Here is a 24,877-nt window from a genome sequence, read left to right as displayed (position 1 = left end):
TGGCTATTCTATCCTACCTGGAAAGGGAACAATAAATATTTAAAAACTCAGTGGATATATTCTTAGTCTCTGAGATTTGTCTTGAGGATTTTGGAAGCCTGCATTCCATGGGAGCAAGCAACTACTTTGTGGACTGTAGAATGCACTTTTGAACTTGGATTCCAGCCAGAAAGTGTGACATTTTCTTTTTATTTTTTTCATTTTATATATATACACAATTTTTTTTTTTTCAGGAAGTATGACATTTTGAAGATTGGAGTAAGGAATCTGTCTGAGATGTGTGAAAATAACATTATGGAGGGGATAAAAGACCTGACTCACTAATTTTTATGTAAGGGGAGATTCACATAGACAAAAGTGGTAATAGCTGACATTTGTGGAATGCGTTAGGTGTTTTCGCATGTATTAATTTGTTATAAATCCCAGGGAAATAGCATTATTTCCATTATACGGATGAGTAATTTGAAGTTAGAGAAGCTGAGAAATGGATTTCTCTGTCAGAGACTGGTGGGGGTCCTTGAAACTGGGTCTCCTTGACTTTTAAGCTTTTTCTTTTCTTTTCTTTTCTTTTCTTGAGATTTTATTTATTTATTTGAGAGAGAGAGTGCAGGCGAGCACAAGTGGGAGGGGCAGAGGGAGAGAGAGAGAATCCCAAGCAGACCCTTTGCTGAGCCTAGTGCAGGGGGCTCATTGTGGGGCTTTGAGATCATGACCTGAGCAGAAACCAAGAGTCAGTCGCCCTACTCACTGCACCACCCAGGTGCCCCACCTTTTAAGCTCTTTTTGCTATACTATTTTCAGATTTTAGTTGGACTATTTGAGCCAAATTCTTGTCCTGTTTTCTTTGTATTTGTGTACAGAAACTTTATAGTACTAAAATGATTTTTCATTGTAGCTAGTTGACTCTGATTTTAGATGAGTCACTTATATTAGTTATCTATTGCTGCATAACAAATTACCCCAACACTTAGTGGCTTAAAACAACAAACATTTATTATCTCATAGTTTTGAGTGGCTCAGGGTCTCTAATGAGGTTGTAATTTTCTTGTCAGCTGAGGCTGCAGGCTTGGTTTGTGCTGAAGTGCTTTCGGGATGGCTCACTCACTGACTGTTGGTACATGGGTCTCATCATAGGGCTATTTTAGTGTCCTCCCTCCTCCAGAACAAGTAATCAAAGAAAGCAAGACAGATGCTGTGATGTCTTCAATAACCTAGCCTTGGAACCCACTGTAGGAGGGGTCTAAAATACCAGGAGGAAAGGATCATTCAGGGCATCTTGGAGGCTAGTTACCACAGATACCATGTGGAAAGGAAGGGTAAAATATAGGAATACGGCCCTAAGGCTAGATTTTAGTTCTGGGATTATGAGATTTAAAAAAATTGATGCTACTTTTTTTGTTGTTGTTGCTACCTTTAATGAGTAATAAAAAATGAACTTGAAAGCTCTCCAAACCTGGGTATAGAGCAGCCAGCCTCCTTTTGTGTAATACAGTAGATTTACCAAAATCCGTATCTAAAAACTTCTTCAATATGTGAGACAACAAGTATTTCTAAAACTCTTTTTTATTTATTTTATTTTATTTATTTATTTGAAAGAGAGAGACAGAGATAGCAACAGAGAGCGCAAGCCGGGAGGAGAGGGAGCAGCTGACTCCCTGCTGGGCAGGGAGCCTGATGTGGGCCTCCATCCCAGGACCCTTTTAGTACATGATCATTTTGTCTATTTAATTCACATTTTGTAAAACTATTGTACCTTATAGTCTAGGACTAGAGTCTAGTCCTCCTATCTATATTACTCTGTGACCTTAGACTAAATCAGGCTCTGGTCTGAATCTTCCCTTACATAAGAAAAGATTTGGATTTGATGATTTCTGAAGTTCTTACCCAGTTATGAAATTCAAGTACAAGTGGAAAAAGATAATTGGTGTGGATGCTTTCAAGATAGGAAGCTAAAAGACCAAACCTCCTTTCCATCTGCTCTAATGCCACTGTCCATCTTGAACTTGTTCCTCTTAGATTTTACTATTTCTAAGACTATTATACATCTTCCTGTCACCATAATGTGCCAAATCAGTACTTAACTTTTACATCTATATGCCTCCCCTCAGTACATGTGCTTTGCAATAGGTGTATAAAGATGAGTGGAGAACATTTCTTTCCAGGGCTCCTAATCTAGGAAGGGCAGACATGTACATAAGTACTTGATTATAAAGGCAGTAACTCAGGACTCTTCATGTTCACTTTTATCCATCTGTAGCCTGATCTCAATTATCTTCTGTTTCTGGACTTGCCCTGGCCTGGTTTTCAAAGTTGAGGTTCTTAGTATATTGCCATTACTCAGAAATCCCACAACTTACAAGTTTGTCTTTTGAAGTATTCTTTTTATACTGGTAAACCCTGCTGTGTTTCACTGTGTTTGTGTTGACCCACTTTTGCTGCTTGGATAAGGAAAGCCCTTCCTTCCAAGGAGATTTGTTGGTTTTTAGGAGAGAAGCAGAGTAGTGACTTCTGTGTGGACAAATAGAGTCTTGTTATAACTATTAGAAGTTATTAGAAGCCTCTCTCTGACAAAATAGAAAAAACCCAAAGAATATGAAAAGGGTGATAGTGACAGAAAGTGGGGCCTTGTGACAGTATTATGGTCACCACAGATTTCTCAGGAAATGCTGCATATTTCCTTCTTTTTTTTTTTTTTTTGCAGGGTGGTCATCCTTTTCAGTTTATGACAATGTCAAAAATGTTCATACTTGGCCTTAGTTTATAGTCTGAGAAAGCATACCAGATCTTTTTCATTTACGATAAGCAATGGGGTGGGACTGGGAATCATGCTTATGAGAAACCTTCTTAAGCCGAGGGTTTGCATTGACTAGGTTACGAGAGGACACGTATTACAGGGAAAGATTCCTCAGCGTGATAGATTAGGCTTTTCATAACTCTTGGTTTCTCTGTGTGCCTTATCTGCCATTTCTTCCTACTCACCCTGGCATAGCAAAGTAATGATGTGAAGTTTTTTCTTTTTGCCTTTCTATAAGTCTTTTCCTTTGCTTTTGACGCTTTCCCCTGATAAACTCTTTCATACTTTAAGACCCCCCTTAAACATCATTTCTTCTTTGAATCCTTACCTGTGAGTGGGTCTCAAAATTTTGTACATATTTTTATTTAAAAATCTCTTATCTCTATTGTTTATTCTTCCACTAAGTAGATTCTGCAGTCCTTGAGGGTAGGATCATTGTATTAATTTTGGCATTCCCATTGACCAGCACAGTTCCTGGAACATAGCTGTTAGACATTGACTGAATAGTCAAAATTAAATATGAATGAATTTTCTTATTGATTTTATTATTGATAAAAATTAGTCTTGGTACTATTCCTTTTTTTTTCTTTTGGTCAGTTCACATTCCTCTTGACTTCACTGACTTAACTCTTCTCATTCTCTAATATTTTTTGTTTTTTTTTTTTTTTTTAAAGATTTTATTTATTTATTCGACAGAGATAGAGACAGCCAGCGAGAGAGGGAACACAAGCAGGGGGAGTGGGAAAGGAAGAAGCAGGCTCATAGCGGAGGAGCCTGATGTGGGGCTCAATCCCATAACGCCGAGATCACGCCCTGAGCCGAAGGCAGACGCTTAACCGCTGTGCCACCCAGGCACCCCTAATATTTTTTGTTCTTAACCAATTATTTTGTTCTTAACCAATTATTTAAGAGAATGTTAGTCATCACAACTGTTCTCTGAAGTAGATGATATTTTTGCTGTCTTATGGATAAGGAAGTTTAGAGGAATTGAATAACTTGCCAAGGTTTTTATAGCTGGAGTTGAAACTCAATATTTTATATGATTAAATATAAAACATGTATAAATGTAAAACATGTGAATGTTATTGTCTTGTGTGCTGGGTATTTTCTGTTTGTCTCTCTAGATCATTATACTTTTCTCCATCCAGCTCTGTGCTCCAGGAGACTGACTTGTACAGACTGAGTCCAATGGGCTCTGACTTGTGACTTCATTGCTATGGCCTGTGAATTCAAATAAATAGTAAAGAATGGAATGGAGTCAGAAGTCTACTACATGCCCCATTTAAACTTTACAACTTACATATGTATCATCCTCAAAATTTCAAGCCAGAATTGCTGTTACAACATTTACTATTTTGTAGTCCAGTGTAAGCATTTAAAAACACAGTTTTAACATCAAGTAATTCTGCTACTTGACCTACATTACAGAGTGCATTTATACTATGCAAAATGCGTTCATGATTTACGTATGAAGTTATAAACTGAGACCAGTGGTCTGCAAAGCCAAACATTTGGAAGAATAACATTATGAAATTGTTACAGATGCACAAGATAGCAAGTGCTTGATATGTTTAAAGGGAGAATAGCTGACTTGACTCATTTTGCTCAATAACAAGATAGTTCTTCTGTGAAGTTCTCAGAGGAGCTTATTACTGAAACCATTTAAATGCATGTAAGGAAATGTCTATCTTTCAACCTACTGTTCATCACTTCAGTTCTTTTTTTTTTTTTTTTTTTNTTTAAAGATTTTATTTATTTATTTGACAGAGACAGAGACAGCCAGCGAGAGAGGGAACACAAGCAGGGGGAGTGGGAGAGGAAGAAGCAGGCCCATAGCAGAAGAGCCTGATGTGGGGCTCCGATCCCATAACGCCGGGATCACGCCCTGAGCCGAAGGCAGACGCTTAACCGCTGTGCCACCCAGGCGCCCCTATCACTTCAGTTCTTAGGAAGTAAAAACTTGAGTGGGCCTCAGATTGTTATTTAATGTGGAAAGGAAAGTATGTATATAATTTTATTCACCAGTTTAACTGACTTTTTTTTAAGTTTATTTATTTATTTTAGTAATCTCTATACCCAATGTGTGGTTCAGTCCCATAACGTGAGATCAAGAGTTGTACGCTCTTCCAGCTGAGCCAGCCAGGTGCCCCTTAACTGACTTTTAAAATGTAATAATTTCATTTCACTGGACCTAAATGTTTTATCTGTTTTTTGTTGTAATCATCTCAATGTGTATTGCATTACTATAGTTAATAGCTGGGTCCTTGGAATATATGGCAGTGTCTGAAGATTGATTTATAATGTTGCATTCTACCCTCCTATAAAGCCTAAAGGGTGAAAGTAAGACTGTAAAATTCACAAAGATTTTCTAGTCATCCTTAGGAGTAAAAGTATAACAAATGAACAATAGCTAAATAATGGGGGTGCCTGGGTGGCTCAGTTGGTTAGGCATCCCTACTCTTGTTCTCAGCTCAGGTCTTGATGTCAGGGTCTGAGTTCAAGCCCTGCGTTGGGCTCCATCCGTGGAGCCTACTTAAAATGAGCAAAGAAAAAGAATTAAGGATGGCAGTGAATTTACCTAATCTTTGTCTCATACCGGAGTCAACACTGTTTTTGATTCACACAGAGTCAGATTGACAAGGATGAAAAGGGATCTTAAAGGTTGTTCTGGCCAACCACTTACTAAGCACTAGCTCCCTGTTAAGTGGTCCCTCATCCTGTTCTTACAGTGACTTAAACCCTCACAGCCACTTCTAGAAGTGAGTGCATTTCATATTTGAACAGCTGTGATTTCCATTTTCTCCATATGTTAATAGTCTCTCTGTAGCTTTTTTTTTTATTTGAACCTACCTGGTTCTAACCCTTCCTCCTGATAGCATATCAGAGACTACCAGTGCATTAAACTGTATCCAGACTAACATTTTTTTTTTTGTGTAGAATCCAGAATAAAGCTTCTGCTTTACTTCTTATGGATTGTTGATTAGGAATATTACTATGCACTGGTATTTTGGATTCAGAGTTGTGCGTGTCTGCTCAAGAAAGTTACGTAAGGTGGAATACTACAGCAGCACATGTACCCTGTTCAGTTAAATAAATGCCAGAGAAGGCAAAGGCGGATGTGTTTATTCATACCCTCATTGTAGACATTGGAAGGTTTTGTAGTAACAAGTTCATCTGTTCGTCTTAACGTTACCATATAATTGTGTTCTATACATTTATTCTGACTCTGCATATATAAAAATAAAGGCAGTTGCTAGACAGTGTTAACTAGTTAGCCCTGAATAAAATGTTTTCTACTCCCTTTTTTAAGCTCCTGGGTCAATATAAGTGAAAAATATCCTGAAATTGCAATGCAAACTTATCTTTATAATTATAATCAGGATTTTCTTCATTCAGTGTAACCAACACAAAATACAGAAGTAAGTTGCAAGCTGAGATCAATGTGACTGAACTCTCCTCCATAACCTTTGATTTAAAAAAAAAAAATTCAAAGATTTTATTTATTTGTGGGGCGCCTGGGTGGCACAGCGGTTAAGCGTCTGCCTTCAGCTCAGGGCGTGATCCGGCGTTATGGGATCGAGCCCCACATCAGGCTCCTCTGCTATGAGCCTGCTTCTTCCTCTCCCACTCCCCCTGCTTGTGTTCCCTCTCTCGCTGGCTGTCTCTTTCTCTGTCAAATAAATAAATAAAACCTTTAAAAAAAAATAAAGATTTTATTTATTTGAGAGAGAGAGCGCACGAGCACACGAGAAGGGGGAGGGTCACAGGGAGAAACAGACTTCCTGCTGAGCAGCGAGCCTCATGTGGGGCTCCATGACATGGAGCTCCATCCTGTCCTGGGACTCTGGGATCATGACCTGAGCCGAAGGCAGACATCTAACCAACTGAGCCACTCAGGTGCCCCTAAAAAAAAATTTTAAACAACCTCGGTATTCTAAGACAGTTGATAAGACTTTCTTTAGGATTTAAAAAAAAATATATTGTTTGAATATACATGTATTTTCTTGGCTTAAAATTCAAAAAGTACTAAAGATAAAGAATCTCCTACCTTAATATCTTCACTACCTGGTTTACTCCCACAGAGGCAATCACTGTTATTAATATCTTCATTTTTAATACTTTTCTCTTAAAAGTAGAACCTCCCCCCTTCTAACTTGATGTTTATCCTCCTTTTGAGACCCTAAGTATCATGTTAGGATTATTTTATGAATTTCTGAGGCTGATTTTTTCCCCCCCGTCTACAAAGTTCTATTAATTTAGGAACAAAAAAAAGCACTATATTCTATGACATCTCTTTTAATAATCACTTTGGAATATTTAGATCTGCAAAATCCTGTGAAAACTGAAACAGTGGTCTGGGTAAAAGCTTATCTCCTACCCATCTTTTTCTGGTAATAAAAAGAACTAGAAGGATATGATGCTTTCCCCCTGAATATTCACTTTCTCCATTTTCTCCTATTGGAGCAGGTCCACATTCTTTTATTTTTTTTTTGAAGGGGTGTGCGTGTGTGTGTGTGCGCGCGCGCGTGTGTGTGTGCGTGTGCGCGCGCATGTGTATTCTGTGTAGCTACCCAGCTAGCCAGGGCCTCTTGTGTTCCACTTCCTTGCATTCTCATTCGACTGTACTTTTGAGGAAAATGTAATGTATAAAAATGAGTCACACATATAAACTGTTCAACGTCCTACAATTGTAGAATATTTCTTATTCTGATTGTATAGTTTAGTCATTTAGTGAATGAATTAAACAGTTTAATTTTTATTAAAATGAAGTGTCAAAGATTAGACACCTTTCCCCTAGCTCACTTGTGTGTCACAGCTTGACAATTACAGCGTATGCTAACAAATCTTTGAAGAGGGATTTAAAAAGTAGTCTCTCTAGGTCTGACTGACTTCCTAGGGAGGCTGCCAGTGCTCTGGCTACCCCATGCTTCCTGATTGGGAGGGGGCTGCCTACAATTGTTTTAAGAAGGGATTAGTATGGGGGCACCTGGGTGGCTCAGTTGGTTAAACATTGTACTCTTCGATTTTGGCTCAGGTCATGATTTCAGGGTTGTGAGATGGAGCTGGGCGCTGAGCGTTGGGCGTGGAGCCTGCTTAAGATTCTCTCTCTCTCCTCCCTCTGCCCCTGCCCCTCTTCATCTCTTAAAAAAAAAAAAAAGGATTAGCACCACCAGAACTACTCATTTCTATAGTGTGACATAAACCACATAGATGAAATTGGTTTTCCAAATTATTATATTATGATAAAAGTTGAAGAACCACAGTAGAGTTACGATAAGTATGTGCATGCAGCCATAAGCTAAGGAAAAAGTGCATCCAGTCTGAGAATGGACCTTCAGATTCTTGCTGCTGTGTCTTTTAAGGTCATTTGCTCAATTTAAATGCCTTCAGAACCCTAGGATATTCGGGAGTGGGGGCATTTGTTTTTCTAAATTATGGATTACAGTGGATGGGAAGGAATGCTGCGTGCTGAGAACGGATTTTTCAGGAATGCCTAGGTGTTTCTTGATTGCTAAAGGCCTCACACGTATTTTTTTTTAAGATTTTATTTATTTATTTGGCGGGGGGAGAAAACTGAGGGGGAGTGACAGAGAGAAGCAGACTCTCTGCTGACCAGAGAGCCTGATGTGGGACTCAGTCCCAGGACCCTGGGATCATGACCTGAGTAGAAGGCAGATGCTTAACTGACTGAGCCATCCAGGTGCCCTCTCACATGTACTTTAAAAAAAAAAATTATTGTTAGGTTTATTTTAATTTCAGTACAGTTAACATACAGTGTTATATTAATTCTAGATATACAATATAGTGGTTCAACAGTTCTATACATTACTCAGTGCTCATCATGATAAGCGTACTCTTTAATCCCCTTTACCTATTTTACCTAATCCTCTACCCACCTCCTTTCTGGAACCATCAAGTTTGCTCTCTCTAGTTAAGAGTCTGCTTCTTCATTTATCTTTCTCTCCTTTTTTTTTTTTCTTCTTTGGTTTTCCTTTTTTGTTTTGTTTTTTAAATTCCACACATGAGTGAAATCATATGGTATTTGCCTTTCTCTGGCTGGCTGTTTCACTTAGCATAATCTTTACCTCCATCCATGTTGCAAATGACAAGATTTCATTCTTTTTTATGGCTGAATAATATTCCTGTGTGTGTGTGTGTGTGTGTGTGTGTGTATCACATCTTTATCCTTTCACCTATCAGTGGATACTTGGGCTGTTTCCATAACTTGGCTGTTACAAATAATGCTGCAATAAACATAAGGGTACATGTATCCCTTTGAATGAGTGTTTTTGGATGTGGGGGGTATATATCCAGTAGTGTGATTACTGGATCATAAGGTAATTCTATTTTTAACTTTTTAAGGAAATTCCATACTGTTTTCCAGAGTGGCTGCACTAGTTTGCACTCCATCAGTGGTGCACTAGGTAGGGTTCCTCTTTGTCCACATCCTCTCCAACACCTGTTGTTTCTTTTGTTTTCAATTTTAGCCGTTCTCGTAGGTGCGAGGTGATATCTCATTATATTTTGATGTTATTTCCCTGATGATGAGTGATGTTGAGCATCTTTTCATGTGTCTGTTGGCCATCTGTATTTCTTTCTTGGAGAAATGTCTGTTCATGTCTTCTGCCCATTTTTAATTGGATTATTTAGTTTTTGGGTGTTGAGTTATGTGAGTTCTTTATATACTTTGGATATTAACCCTTCATAGGATATGTCATTTGCTGATATCTTCTCCCATTCTGTAGGTTTATCTTTTAGTTTTGTTGATTGTTTCCTTTGCTGTGCAGAAGCTTTCTGTTTTGATGTAGTCCCAATAGTTCAGTTTTACTTTTGTTTGTCTTGCCTCAGGAGACCTATCTAGAAAAAAGTTGCTACGTGCAGTGTCGGAGAAATTACTGCCTGTGTTTCTCTTCTAGGATTTTTATGGTTTCAGGTCTCACATTTAGGTCTTTAATCCATTTTAAATTTATCTTTGTTGTGTATGGTGTAAGCCAGTGGTCATTATTTTGCATGTAGCCATCCAGTCTCCCAAACCCATTTGTTGAAGAGGCTGTCTTTCTCATTGCATATTCTCTGAGGCTAAAGGGATCTTAAACATAATACTTCACTTTAATTGGGAACATTAAATAAGTTGAGTACTTGATTTTTTGCCAACTGATATTTCTTTAGCTGCTACACTATGCTGGGTGAATACAAATATTGGACAACTCTTTAAAGAGGCATGTATAAATAAGTTAAAATACAGTCATATGTGCAGCATATCACTGACATATATCTGTCATACAAGGTCAGAGAAGGAATGTTTAATTTTTTTTTTCTGGGAAGGACTGATAATTCCTGGTGGAAATGGATCTGAAGCTAGGCTTTGAAAAATGAATAGTCATAGCTCACTAGGCAGGTGGGATAGGAGAAGCCATCCAGCCAGAGGAAGAGAAGGAATAGAATGTACAAAGGCAGAGGCTGCATTAGTCTGGTGTGGGAAGTAGTTTGGTAGGAGCTGAGGCTAGACAGGTAGGCAGTTTATGAAAGATTTTAACGTAGTACTAAATGAGATGCATTTATCCCCTAGGACCTAGTGAAACAAATTAATGTAGGATTGGTGTTTAGAAAGACCACTCTGATGGCAGTATAGGGAATAAATGAGAAGAGGATGAGATTAGGAAGCAAGGAGAATAGCGAGAAGTCTATTACAATAATTTGAGGAAGAAATATTTGATGATGTTAGCAAGGCTGGAATAGAGAGAAGGCATTCAAGCATTAGGAGTTAGAATCAGTGAGAATTGGTGAATTTCATTAAGAGACAAAATAGCTTAGTGGTTAAATCTTTGGCATCATATATAGAGCTAAATTCAGGTCCAGCTTTGCTTTTTATCAGTTTTATGATTTTGTGTCAGTTATTTAATTCTCTTACTAATAAATTCTCTTTCCTCATCTGTAAAATGTGTAGTTAAAAAGTAGTTTAGTTCAAACTTTAAGCAGCCTTCATTTAACTGACTTCCAGATTAATTATTCCTCTCCATTCCCTCAATAAAACACATTTATTTGATGTCCATGGGAAGCCCTCAGCTTGTTGACCTTCCTAGATAAGCAAAAGTAAATAAAAAAGGAACCAGTCACATTAGGCCTCATACTTTATGATGCTCCCCTCCTTTTTTAAAGATTTTATTTATTTAGAGATAGAGAGTGCACTTGCGCAAGCAGAGGGAGAGGTAGAGGGAGAGAGACAGTCTCCAGCAGACTCTGCCCTGAGCTCAGAGCCCAACATGGCACTCCACAACCCTGAGATAATGACCTGAGCCGAAATCAAGAGTTGGACTCTTAACCAACTGAGCCACCCAGGTGTCCCAAGGCCACTTTTATGAAATGTCCCAAATAGGTAAAGCCACAGAGACAAAAAGATGAGTGTTTGTTAGAGGCTGGGTGGAGAAAGGGAGAATGGGGAGTGGCTGCTAATGGGTATAAGATTTCTTTTTGGGCTGATGAAATGTTCTAAAATTAATGGTTGACAGAACTGTGTGTCACAGCTCTGAATATAATCAAAACTACTGATGTACATACATACTTCATTAAAGTGAATTTTATGGTATGTGAATTATATTTGAATAATGTTATCATAGAAAATACTAATATACATACCACATTCACATTTCTGCAATTTTTTTTTTAAAGATTTTATTTATTTATTTGACAGAGAGGCAGCCAGCGAGAGAGGGAACACAAGCAGGGGGAGTGGGAGAAGAAGAAGCAGGCTCTCAGTGGAGGAGCCTGATACGGGGCTCAATCCCAAAACGCCAGGATCACGCCCTGAGCCGAAGGCAGACGCTTATCGACTGAGCTACCCAGGCGCCCCCCCATTTCTGCCATTGTCCAATATGTCATTTTATAGTTTTTCTTCTTCTAGTCTAGGATTCCATCCAGGATCATGCATTACATTTGATTATCATGTCTAATTATCTGCTCATGTTTTTGAGAGGTTATAAGAAATGTATAGATCCCTTGGAAATGAAAGGGGAAATGTTTCTCCTCAGTCTTTCTTAAACATGGAGAAAGAATCTACATTATCTTAGAAGCATGCAAGATAAAATGTTTGATTAAATTAAAATGACTTACACGGATCTAAGCTTTTAATGAAGCTTAAGCAAGCTAGCATTTTGAGATATTAAGGTGTGTTTTAAAAATAACTCAGAAATTTCTTGAAGTGTGGATACTTGTTTGAATGGATTTGAAGTAACAGGAGGACTCTATAAGTAGATTTTAAAGATACTGTTGGTAATTTTGTGTGTTTTACCGTATCTTGGTAACTGGCCTAAATGACACTAATGTATTCCTTTAAGCCCCAAAGTTGTGGTGCAGCAACCATTTTTACATAGAAAGACAGGGAAATGTAGAATGGTAAAATGCTGAAATATTACTTTTTACTTTGTGATTCCAAGTATACTTTAATCACATAGACCTTGGTATTACAGAAGTTTTCTGCGTGTAATAATTGCCTTATTAATTTTGGTATAGAAAGTCTTTGGATGTGAAAAATTATTTTGTGTTAAGTAGTGACTACCTCTGCAGAAATTGTGTGGCATGGTTACAGAAATGCCCGCTCTGTAACTGTTGATGGTATTAAAAATACTGATCATTTTGCCTATTGGAGTGGAACTATTTCTACTTGAAAGAGGGAGTGATATGGAAATCAAAAATAGTTCATTTGGGTATGTGTATGGGATGATTGTAGGCCTGAAGTTCAGGTGTTTTGCTTATAGAATATAGGTAGATATGTTCTCTTCTGGTTTCCCCCTTCCCTTTATATACCTTGATTTTAATTTTTATCAAGTCTGTCTATCTGGCCTTTGCCGCTGTGGCCCATTGATCTGTCCATCTGTCTGTTACAGTGCATATTGGGTACTTCCAGAAGTATGAATTCAGTGATGCAAAGGACAGGCGGGCTGCAGCAGCAAAGGTAGGACAGAATCATTCCAAAGACAAGTCATTAAAGGACCATTAAACACATATATGTGCAAGCACATTTTGACAGCACATACCTCATTATTTAAGGGCACACTGTTTATCCTGTAAATCTTGATGACAAGCCTGTTCTGACATGACAAATTTGATATATCCACTTATAAAGGGCACAGTTTTATTTTTATTTTTTAAACCAGAGTCTTACTTGGCACTTAGGCAACAAAGTAAATTGGTGTTTGCCACTATCTTTAAAAAAAAATGCTGAATAATAGAAGAAATGGTTAAATGGAGGATATTAATGTTACTTGCTTGATTCATGGACCTGATTGATTTTCAGAAACTATGATGACAGAGGACCCATTGGTAAAACTGTGGGAGAAAAAGGAGAAGGAAAGCTAGATTGATCTGGCCGTGTGTGTATATTTTATATGTCCAAATCTGGAAAATTTTGTTGGAAATAATCTAAATTTTCCAGGTTATTTAACTTCTATGAGGAAGTTTAAGGATTTCTTTTTAAATATTTGTACCGTTTGCTTGGATATTTGTATCCATTTGCTTGCAAAATGATAGCGGTTACAATACCAATACCTGGCTTCTTTCTTTCTTAAATGCTGTGTTAGAATGAGAGAATAACAGCATTTTTAAATACTGAATTCTAAGACTCAGAGGCAAGCTTTAAGAACTCAGGCAGTACAATGCAAATGTTTGAATAAAAAGAAATGGAAAGCTTACATATAAGGTAAAGTATGAGGTTGCTTATTTATATTATTCTAGTATTGGCTGACAAAGTGAGATTCTAGGGATAGCCGAATGATACAGATATTTGCGTCATTTTCTTTGTTGATATGCTTCTAGAAGGAAGGGGCTGTGTTTTTCTAAATAGGTTAATACAGTGCTTTTCAAGGCTTCTCAAGTGAAAAGGCAGACACAGGTTTGTATTTGGTTTTCAGTGAAGATTGCTGGATTTTCAAAATGACTATAAAACCTAAGATCTCAAGTAGCCACTGCTTAAATTCTGGCCCCAAAGGCTGAGGTTAGTAGTTAATACTATAATGAGCTGTATCCTACATTGAGAAGAAGTAGTCTGCTTTCTCTTAAATGTGGAAATGGATTTTGAAGTTTCATGGTATACCATAGTAGAGGTTTTTGAATCAATTGTGTTGATGTGTTTTGGTGTTTGAGAGCCCTTTTTTTGGGGGGGGGGTCCTTGGAAACCTTTTTGGTAACTTTTTTACTTTCCTATTTTCATATTTAGCCCCTTCTTCCAAATGTATTTTATGTATTTCATAGTCTTGATTGTAAATCATTGTTTACCTTGTATAGTATGTCAGTATTAAAATGAGTATTTGTCACATTGTATAATTTCTTTAAAATTGTCCAATCTAGATCAATATAAAGCAAACTAATTCTGAATTTTAGAGACCTGGGTTTCTTCTAATCCTGACTCTGCCACTATTTCAGAAATAACTTCTACTTTTCAGTTGTTTTCCCTTTTAAAATGGATGCTGGTGGTACCTTTACAAAATTTGGTTAATGTCTTTTTGAAAAGGGATTCTTAGTAAGGGTGTGAAGTTGGGAACTGTTAACTGGATCTATCATTGCTAAGATTTGATTTTTTTAAAAAAAATAGTGTACTTATGTCAATAAATGTCAATCTACAATTGAAATATTTTAGAAGAAAAATAAATGGGTTATATTGGTGCTCTTTCCTGCTTCCTGCTCCAGTTCCACTTTATTCTGTAAGTTGCTATTTTTTTCCTTCAGTATTACTGTGGATTTAAATATTGTTTGTACGGTATTTTCTGATATGAACATATCAGTTTGGCATTTTTTCCACTCTGTATTGTGTATCTCCTTCCTATTGTTCCCTTCCTTTTCCTTTCTTGACCTAACCTAACCTTGGAAGTGGGTTTGCTGGACTTTGGGTAAAAACATTTACAGTTTTTATAAATACGACAGAACATTTTCAAAGGTTACTGAGTTTATCTTTACACCAGTAGTGTGTGAACTGTCATTTTCTTTGCACGTTTGCTGACACTATTAAGAATCTTAAAATTTTCATTAGCCTGATAAAATATTGCTTGGTTTAATTTAACATTTTTCTAAACTGTCTTTTCATATCCTTTGCACCTTTTCTTAATGAGTTCTTAATGTATGATTGTTGCTGTAGCTCTTTTCTCCACCTTGTTATTTGTTTTAAACATGCATGTGGTAACAAATGAAAAAGTTATTATCATCTCCACATGATTACATTTATAACTTTAATATACCTCTTTCTTTTCCATTACCTTTTGACATTTTCTTCTTCCTTTCTTCTCTCACCTTTGATAACCCACTCTGTGCCACCTATATTTTTGTTATCAAAGTCCTTTTGATTTGTGATCATAGCCAAGTCTTAATTTGCTGATAGCTTGATTTTTTTTTTTAAGTGACACTATTGAACAATGTTCGTTTTATGACAGTCCAAGTAGTATATTAGGATTATTCCTTTTTTTTTTTTTTTTAAACAGGCTTAATGCCAAATGCTCTGGACCTTCCTGAGAACAATGCTTCTGGTATCAAGGTCATTTGGATTGTATTTACACTCTCCTGGAGCCCTCCATCCTGCTCTTCTAATCAGGATGCCCTTCCCGCTAAGCCTCTTATTGTACTCTTGAGTTGGAGCCTCTGTTTCTTAGATCTGTGTCTTTGTCTTGATTTAATCTCATTTGAGGGGCTACATCCTTAATTTAACTCCCATGTAACTTTTCCTATGATACTATTTGTTGTGGCCCTGATGGTGTCTTTAATTCGCCTTCAAATTTGGTCGGTGGATGATTTAGCTGAGAAAGTCTAGATTGGAATGTTTATGAAAGATAACTGCCTTCTGCACTTAACTGTTGCTGTTAAGTCCAGTACCAGTCTGGTTCTTGTTTCTTGATGACTTTTTAAAGTTTCAGCCTTTTCTCTTTATCCTTTGTTGTCTGAAGAGATGTGTTAAGCGTGAATCTTCTCATTTTGTTGGGCCTTGGTAGACACTTTCAACTGGAAGACTTGTGTCCTTCTAAAGCTTAGGGAAATGAATTTTAATACTGCTTTGGTAATTTTCTTCTTTCTCCTCTCTGGAATTCCTGTTTTGATTGTTAGAAACAATGGATAGTGGCTTAAATAAAATTGATGATAAAATTATATAAGAAAGATTGGAGGGAAGGTGAATGTTAAGTGCTGAATCTTCATCATTTACAAGATGGTAATAGTTAATATCTAAATGAGAAAGAGTAACTATCTGAACAAAAGCATATTATTTAGGATAAAAGTAGTAAATGCCAGAAGAAACAGGAAAAATAATTTAAAATGCTTGCCTCAGGGGCGCCTGGGTGGCACAGCGGTTAAGCGTCTGCCTTCGGCTCAGGGCGTGATCCCGGCGTTATGGGATCGAGCCCCACATCAGGCTCCTCTGCTGTGAGCCTGCTTCTTCCTTTCCCACTCCCCCTGCTTGTGTTCTCTCTCTCACTGGCTGTCTCTATCTCTGTCAAATAAATAAATAAAATCTTTAAAAAAAAATAAATAAAATGCTTGCCTCAGAGGGTTGGAAATCAGTAGTGACTGAGATGTGGCAGGGAGGATTGTTAAACCTTGATGTTATAATTAACATCTAAAACTATGCACATACACTAAATTAAAAAAATGTTTAAATAGAGGTGCCTGGATGACTCAGTTGGTTAAGTGTCTACCTTCGGCTCAGGTCATGATCTTAGGGTACTGGGATCAAGTCCCATGTCTGGCTTCCTGCTCAGTGATGGGGGGGGGGGGGCCCGCTTATCCCTCCCCCCTGACGCTCCCCCTGCTCATGCACATGCTTGTGCTCTCTCAGATAAATAAATAGAATCTTTTTAAAAATGTGTTTTTTAAAAAAGGTATTTATTTATTCATGAGAGGCAGAGGGAGAAGCAGGCTCCCCGCGGAGCAGGGAGCCCGATGCGGGACTCATCCCAGTTTCCTGGGGTCGTGGCCCGAGCTGAAGGCAGACGCTTAACTGACTGAGGCACCCAGGCGCCCTAAAAAATGTTTAAACAGTGATTCAATGCAACCCCATTATCAAAGGTCCACATTTAGTGATATTCTTCTTCCCTTTCCCCCCCTTTTCTTTTTTGTTGTTTTATTATGCACTATGTTAATATACTGTGTAAACTTCTAGCAGGGGTAGATGAGCATAACCAAGTCATTTTTCAACAATCAAGAAAATTCTTGCTTAATTGATGTTCTCCAAACTCTGACACAAAAATATGGAGCACTTCCTGAATTTGCATGTCATCCTTGCACAGAGGCTCTTTTGTTTCAATTTTTGTATATGTGCTGCTGAAGTGAGCACTGCTATCTTCATTCTTTACAATCCTCTCCTCAAATATATGTAGAAGTGTTCTCAGTCTGGGTATTCATTATAAACTTCATGAAGGGAGGAAGGTTCCAGTTGTATATGCCACATGTTCCTTTTTCATGATTCTTAGTAGTCATTGAGCCTGTGTATTTTGAGAACAATTGGCAGGAGAATGTACTGGAGATGTACATGGCCTGTTACAGCTTGGTTATAAAACTTCGTTTAAATGATACAGAAGTATATTTGTATACGTCTGTATATAGAATAGAAATGGTCTATTTTTTAATTTTTTTATTATGTTCAGTTAGCCACTGTATAGTACATAATTAGTTTTTGAGGTAGTGTTCAGTGATTCACGAGTTAAGTGTAACATCCAGTGTTCATCACAGCATGTGCCCTCCTCAATACCCATCACCCTGTTACCCCCTCCCCCCACCCTCCTCCCCTCCAAAACCCTCAGATTGTTTCCTGGGGTCCATAATCTCTCATGGTTCATCTCCCTCTCTTATTTCTCCCCCTTTGGATTTCCCTCCCTTCCCCTATGGTCCTCCATGCTATTGCTTATGTTCCACATATGAGTGAAACTATATAATTGTCTTTCTCTGTTAGACTTACTTCACTTAACATAATTCCCTCTAGTTCCATCCATGGCGTTGCAAATGGTGGGTATTTATCATTTCTGGTGGCTGAAAAAATTCCATTGTATATAGGTACCACATCATCGTTACCCATTCATCTGTTAAAGGGCATCTCGGCTCCTTCCACAGTTTGGCTATTGTGGACATTGCTGCTATGAACATTAGGGTGTATGTGCCCTTTCTTTTCACTGCATCTGTATCTTTGGGGTAAATACCTAGTAGTGCAGTTGCTGGGTCGTAGGGTAGCTCTATTCTTAACATCTTGAGGAACCTCCATACTGTTTTTCAGAGTGAGTGTACCACCTTGCATTCCCACCGACAGCGTAAGAGGGTTCCCCTTTCTCCACATCCTCGCCAACATTTATTTCCTGTTTTGTTAATTTTTGCCATTCTAACTGGTGTAAGGTGGTATCTCATTGTGGTTTTGATTTGTAAGAAATGGTCTATTTCAAGATCATTTGGATTTATGGCTACTTTTTGAGCTCAAAAGAAATGTACAGGGGCTTTTTTAAATAGGGTCTTTCTAAGATACAAATTAAAACTTTCTATATTCCTTTAAATAAGCATTATGATTTTCAAAGAATCTCACTTATGGTTATATTTTACAAATTCTTGTGTACCATATACACATATGTAGAGTGTAAGTAAGAAATAGTGAATTACTAATCAGAATCCTACCACTTACCAATAGGTATTTTGATTTGCTATGATGAGAAAGGAGGAAGTACTAGTTCAAATACTGTACTGTTAAAATTTGCTATTAAGAAGTAGTTGGGGATGTGTATGTATCTGTTTTTTTGGAAGTGCTTCCAGAAGAAGAGATAACATTATACAACACTCAATATTCATTTCACTTTGCAGAACTAATTCAATTTGGTATGCCATCTTTAGGTAGTTTGGAGATGGCTAGTCATTGTGTCAAGTGAAGTGCAGTACCCTGAGGTCGCTCAAATGTTTTGGTTGTGTGTTTGTGGAACTTTGTCAGTGTGTGCCACAATAGCTATGTATAGAATGCTAATACTTCGGGCTTGACAATTGGAACCCAGAGGTGAGCTTATGAATAGATAACTAAGAAGATTCTTAAATAATTCTCTAATAGTTCTGAACTACTGCAAAAATAGTAAAGTAACCTAAGGTGGTCTATATAGAATCTTCATTTATAGTTTAAATTAACTCCATTATGCCAAAGTGATTTGGAATTGGTAGTTACCTGGTTCTTGGCCTTTCCTTTTGGTTCTTACACTTTTATCTATAGGATCTTTTTCTCCCCTCAAAAGAGTACGCGGAACTTTTTCACCCTTAGGAGACCGAGACCCAAGAAGATCTTACCTTGAATGGGGCCTCATGTAATGGTAAATGTTTAAAACCAGGGTTATGTTTGTTGGAGGTGACTTGGCTCTTGATCAACTAGATGCTGCAGCATACAGTGCTATGTAAAGACAGTGTTTTCTGATGAAAAACAGAAGTTTTACCTACCCTTCATATTAATGTATCCCTTTCATCACACGTCCCTGTTTGGTTTGCAGTTGAATTTTTACAGAATAAACCAAATGATTACACATAATGATAGGATCCTTTCTTCTTTTTACAGAAACATTTTATTAAATTCTGATTAAATTCTTGACATTCTTACAGAGGTGAAATCTTGACTCTTCAAATTTGAGATGACATAGAAGGAAGTAATTGCCTTCATAAAATGCATGTACAAGGGCAAGTGGAGAAAAGCAAAGCCAAATTTGAGATGTTGTTGATGGTAGTTCACTAAATGCATTCGTTAACAAGTTTTGGTACATCAGGATTACATTTGTAGTTCAAATGCATACCTCAGCAAAATTTCAAGTTAAGTACCATGGATCTACAGAATTATATTTGGTCAAAGCTTGTCAGTGTTAAATTTTCATTTTAATTAATCTCCAGGGGTAGTGAGTTAAACTGTGAAATTTTTGCCGAAGTAATCTTCCAAGAAGCATTTCCAGTGGGAAAGTCTCTTAACAACATTACCTTCAACAAATCCCCCCTCTCCTTTGCCTTCCTTCTTAAGGGTAGCTTAGAAGTACATATTTGAAGCGGGAAACTTTGAGGATTAGTGTTCTTTAGTTGTAAATTTGTTTTGAATGCATATAGCTTTTAAGCCATTTGGGAATTTTGTGATTATTTTCCTCAGTTCTCCAAAGTACCTTTCTGTGCTGTGTTGGGTTAGGAAGGCAAAAACTATTTCTTCTCTTTTCTGCCACTGCCCCCCCCCCCGCTTTTTTGTTGGGTTGTAAGAATGTGAGATTTTTCTGCAGTAGCAGAAATGTAGCAGTGCATTGTCCATTCTTCATCTTTCTGCAGTATCAAGAGGTATTTGTGGCAAAGGCAGCAGCTAGACTGTTTTGTTGTGTACGTCACCTGGCTTCCTGGGTATCTAGAGGCAGTTGTGGCAGTGGTAGCGATGACTTCCTGATTCCTGCTTTCTAATCCTTGGATCACAATCATCTGCTATACTTGAATTTAGTGGTTCCATTGGTGGCTTAAGTAGGGAGAGCTCCTTGTCATTCAGTGTGTTGTGTTCTGGTGTCATTCTTGTAGACATAGCCTTACAGCCCCACTGCTCAGTCCTTCTACCTATTAAGCATGAATTCCTTTTATTAACTCCCCCTTTGTTCAGGATACCTAGTTTGGGTTTTTATACTCTTCACCAAACCCTGAATGATCAAAGTCAAGAGCATCTTTCGGTGACAAATACTGTTCTATTTTTTATATGGTACTGTATGAACTTTGGGTACATAAAGAATTTATTCTGTTGAATGTCATTGACTAGGCATTAATTATATTGCAGTTTTTAGTGACTCTTAGTGTAAAGCTCTCAACATACTTACATACCTTTTAAGAGAAGAAAAATTATACCTGAATTATACATGATAATTTCTTAAAGAAATTAAGTATTTAATTAAATCTACGAAATTAGAAATGAAACCTTTTATAGTTAGTATAACCAACTCTCAGAACTTTCTGTAGTTTGTATCAGTGCTTGTCAGTTTCACTACATGTACATCACCTCAGGAACTTTTGAGAGTCTGGTTGAAATGATTCAGTAGGTGTGGATTGGGACTTAGGATTCTGAATTTCTAACAGACTCAGGTGAATGTGATTTTGTGAACTACAGTTTGAGAAGCAAGGCCTTATATTGTTTATAGTTGGTTATTATAAAAGTAATAAATACTTTAAATCTCTATTCATATCATTATAAAGTATAAAAAAAAAACCACATCTTTTCACCCCATTCCCAGACCAGTCCCCAGGGATGGTAACTCCAGAGCAGCTTTTAATATAAGTCCTTCTAAACATTTTATTACCTATTGAGTATGTCGTAGAACTTTACCCAGGGGTGCCGGGGTGGCTCATCTGTTAAGCATCTGCCTTCTGCTCGGGTCATCTCAGGGTCCTGGGATGGAGTCTGGCATCGGGCTCCCAGCTTAGTGGGGAGTGTGCTTCTTCCTCTCCCTCTGCTCCTCCCCTCCGCTCATGTTTCCCTCTCTCAAATAAAATCTTTAAAAAAAAAAAAAAAAGACTTATTTTAACTAAAAAATGGAATATTGTACATTGCTCAGTAACTTCCTTTTTTCACTCAGTGATGTCTCGTGGATATCTTCTCATGTCAGTGCTTACAGATCTTTGTTTGTTTTTTATTATTGCATAATATTCTAAGTATGGTTGGCATAATTTATAGGCAATCCCCCTTTGGAGAAATGTAGGTTATCTTTGCTTTATTGCTTTTCCAAATAATGTGCATGTGAAATTTCTTATTCTTCCCCTCTACACTTAACATATTTTTAAAAAAGATTTTATTTATTGGGGCACCTGGGTGGCTCAGATGGTTAAGCATCTGCCTTTGGCTCAGGTCATGATCTCCAGGTCCTGGGATTGAGCCCCACTTCTGACTCCCAGCTCAGCGGGGAGTCTGCTTCTCCCTCTGCCTCTCCCCCTGCTTTTGTCTCTGTGTCTCTCTCCCTTTCAGATGAATAAATAAAATCTTAAAAAAAGGAAAGAAAGAAATTATAAAAAAGATTTTATTTACTCGACAGAGAGAGAGCGCCCAAGAGTATGAGTGAGCACAGGAATGGGGAGTGGCATGGGGAGACGGAGCCTGATGTGGGGCTTGATCCTAGAACCCTGGAATCATGACCAGGGTCAAAGGCAGATGCCTAACAGACTGAGCCACCCAGGTGCCCCCCCCTACACTTACATATTTCTGCAGAGTAGGTTTCTGGAAGTGGAATCTTTAGATCCTGTCCTAGGTCATGTGGGTTTTTAATTTTGAGCAGTTCTGCCAAACTACTCTCAAAAGTTGGATTTCCCTAACATGAAATATTTCCCTTACTTTGTCCCTGGATATTATAAATTTTTAAGATCTTAGCCATTGTGGTAGATTAAAAACACTTGTAATTAAGGAGATTGAATATTTTCTTGTTTTTCAGCCAATTGTATTATTAAAATTCATAAACCATCCATTTGTGTTGGATTGTTTTTTATATAGACTTGTATGTTTGCTTATTTACTGTTTATTGTAGGTGTTGCAAATACTTCTTTCTATACAGAAGTTTTTATATTTTATGGCTTTTTGGTTTCTAATATTAAGGCATTACGAAGCAAGTGTGTAAAATTTGGATCATCAGCAGCTCTCAAGGAGCTCTTATAGATTAAACTAGATGGAAACATAATATAAAAATGAGGCCATTTTTTTTAAGTTTTTATTTAAATTCCAGTGTAGGTAACATAGTGTGATATTAGTTGCAGGTGTGCAGTATAGTGATTCAGCACTTCCATACATCACCTGGTGCTCATCACAGCAGGTGCACTCTTTAATCCCCCCCATAACCATCATTTTGTTCTCTGTAGTTAAGAGTCTGTTTCTTGGTTTGCATTTCTCCCTTTTTTATTCCTTTTGCTTGTTTTGTTTCTTAAATTCCACATAGGCATGAAGTCGTACCGTATTTCCCTTTCTCTTACTGTCTTATTTTGCTTAGCATAGTACTCTCTAGCTTCATTCGTGTCATTGCAAATGGCAAGATTTCATTCTTTTTTTATGAGCCCATTTTTGTGTAGGAAAATTGTCAAACTGAGTGTTGAGATGAAATGTATAACCTGTTGAATTCCATTGCAGATCAAATTCTGAGATAAATGAAAAGCTGGGCTCTGACACTTTTCTGTGAATGTTAATTGGGTTAAAAAGTGGTTTTTTGCTGTTTCATCTTAGACTACTCTTTTATATTATGAAACCCATTCATTTAATATTGAACTTTCTCCTAAAATAAGAAGGTTGTATATTGAGACCTTTCAAAAAATAGTTGCCTCCCCACAATACTAATCATAGGAATGTCATTGAATAACTTGATTAATTATACCAGGAGATTCTGTCACGCTTTTATTTTTATTTATTTATTTTGTAAACACACTCTCAAACATGGGCATTTGCATACATGTGTACATCTAGAATTGTAGTTCTTCACCTTGGCTATGTAATGGAATTGCCAGGGAGCTTTCAGATAATTGCTAATGCCCAGGTTCTTCCTCACCCTCATCCTCTGATGTATTTGGTGTGGGATGTGGCCTGCCAGTTGGGTTTTTAAAAGTTCCTCATGTGATTCTGATGTGCTACCAAAGTTGAGAATCGCTTGATTGAAGGATGGAGGATGATGATAGTGCTTTGATATTAAGGCCTCAGCTGAGAGAGTTGCCATATTCATACCCACTTTTTAAAACAGAACTTTGTAGTTACTTTCAAACCATATACTGCTGCTATAACCTTAGAGTGTAATTTTCTTCAAATTACTACAGTATTACACTGCTATGTTCGTATTGGAGATCTATATATACTTTACTTTTTCGCAGCTCCCATAGTTGGAAACTATTTAGAGCAGTAGTTCCTGATTCTGGCTGCATATTACTATCGCTGGGGAATTTTAGGTAAAAACTTTGGGTGGGAGCGCATGGGTAGCTCAGTCATTTAAGCATCTGAATCTGACTCTTGTTTTTCCCTCAGGTCCTGAGGACTCTGCCTCCCTCTCCCTCTGCCCTTCCCCCCTGCACGTGTTTATTCTCTCTCCAAAATAAATGCATCTTAAAAAAACAAAACAAAACACCTTTGGGTGAGAAATTCACGTACCCATGTCCCATTCTAAACGATTGAATCAGAATTGCTGTGGTGAAGTCCAAGTATTTAAAGTTCCTCAAGAGATTTTAATACGTAGCCCAAATGAGGGACCATTGTTTTAGAGTTTACCACTAGAGAATATGAGAGATTTCAAATTGTTTCATTGCCGTAAAAGTTAAATGTGCTCCTTCTAGTACGAATTTTCTAATTATATTGATTTTGCTTGTAACTTTTAAAATCTTTTTGTTTGTTTATATCTTAAAAAAAGAGGACTGCCAGTAAGAATAGGATGAAGAGTTATTTCAACCAAGAGTTTGAATTGACTTTCTACTCAATTAATCAAGAATTTTGGTAGCATGCATGGATGATTCCTCTCCTTTGATTGGGCCCCAGCCTAAAGCAGTTAAATCAGAATCTTTAAGGGTGGTACTACAGCATAAATTTTTATAAAATTTTTCTAATATTCAGATTTTACTAATCTGTTTCACCGTGGGTCAAATGACGTAATCTCTCTAAACCTCATCTGTAAAATGTAAATAATGCCTACCTTGTATAAAGTATTGGTGTGAAGATTAAATGAAATATGATGTATGTAGAGTGCCTGGCACTGAATAATTTCATGTCTGTGTTCCTTCTATTCAACATCGTTGTTTTGACACTTAACTGTACTTTAAATAGAACTCCATTATAGATGCTCCAGTGTAGGTTAAATTACTTTTATAACTTAATATTTTAAATTTATATTTTAATTTATATAAAATTTATACTTTCGGATGTACAGTTCCATGAATTTTGATCAGGGCCTGGAGTTCTGTATCTGCTACCACAATCAACATATAGAACAGTTCCATAATGGCCTTCTTAAAAATTCCCTCCTGCTGCCCCATTTGTTCAAAGCCTTCCCTACTCTTAATTTTCTGGCAACCAGGGATTTATACACCATCCCTGTAGTTTTGTTTCTTCCATGGTGTCATATAAATGAACCATAAATATGT

The 24,877-nt window shown here is 37.3% G+C and overlaps 1 protein-coding gene and 1 pseudogene across 2 annotated transcripts in view; one reads left to right on the top strand and one right to left on the bottom strand.

Annotated features, from left to right (window-relative positions):
* ARIH1 (ariadne RBR E3 ubiquitin protein ligase 1) overlaps nucleotides 1–24,877 on the top strand; it is a 116,119-nt gene that overhangs the window by 14,118 nt on the left and 77,124 nt on the right. The gene's annotated exons all lie outside the window — the stretch shown is intronic.
* Nucleotides 17,011–17,102, bottom strand: LOC117802492 (annotated as a pseudogene).

The sequence above is a fragment of the Ailuropoda melanoleuca genome, chromosome 5 (assembly GCF_002007445.2).
Source record: "Ailuropoda melanoleuca isolate Jingjing chromosome 5, ASM200744v2, whole genome shotgun sequence".
NCBI lineage: Eukaryota > Metazoa > Chordata > Mammalia > Carnivora > Ursidae > Ailuropoda > Ailuropoda melanoleuca.
The sequence above is the reverse complement of the archived record's forward strand: the minus strand, read 5'-3'. Positions and strand labels throughout refer to the sequence as shown.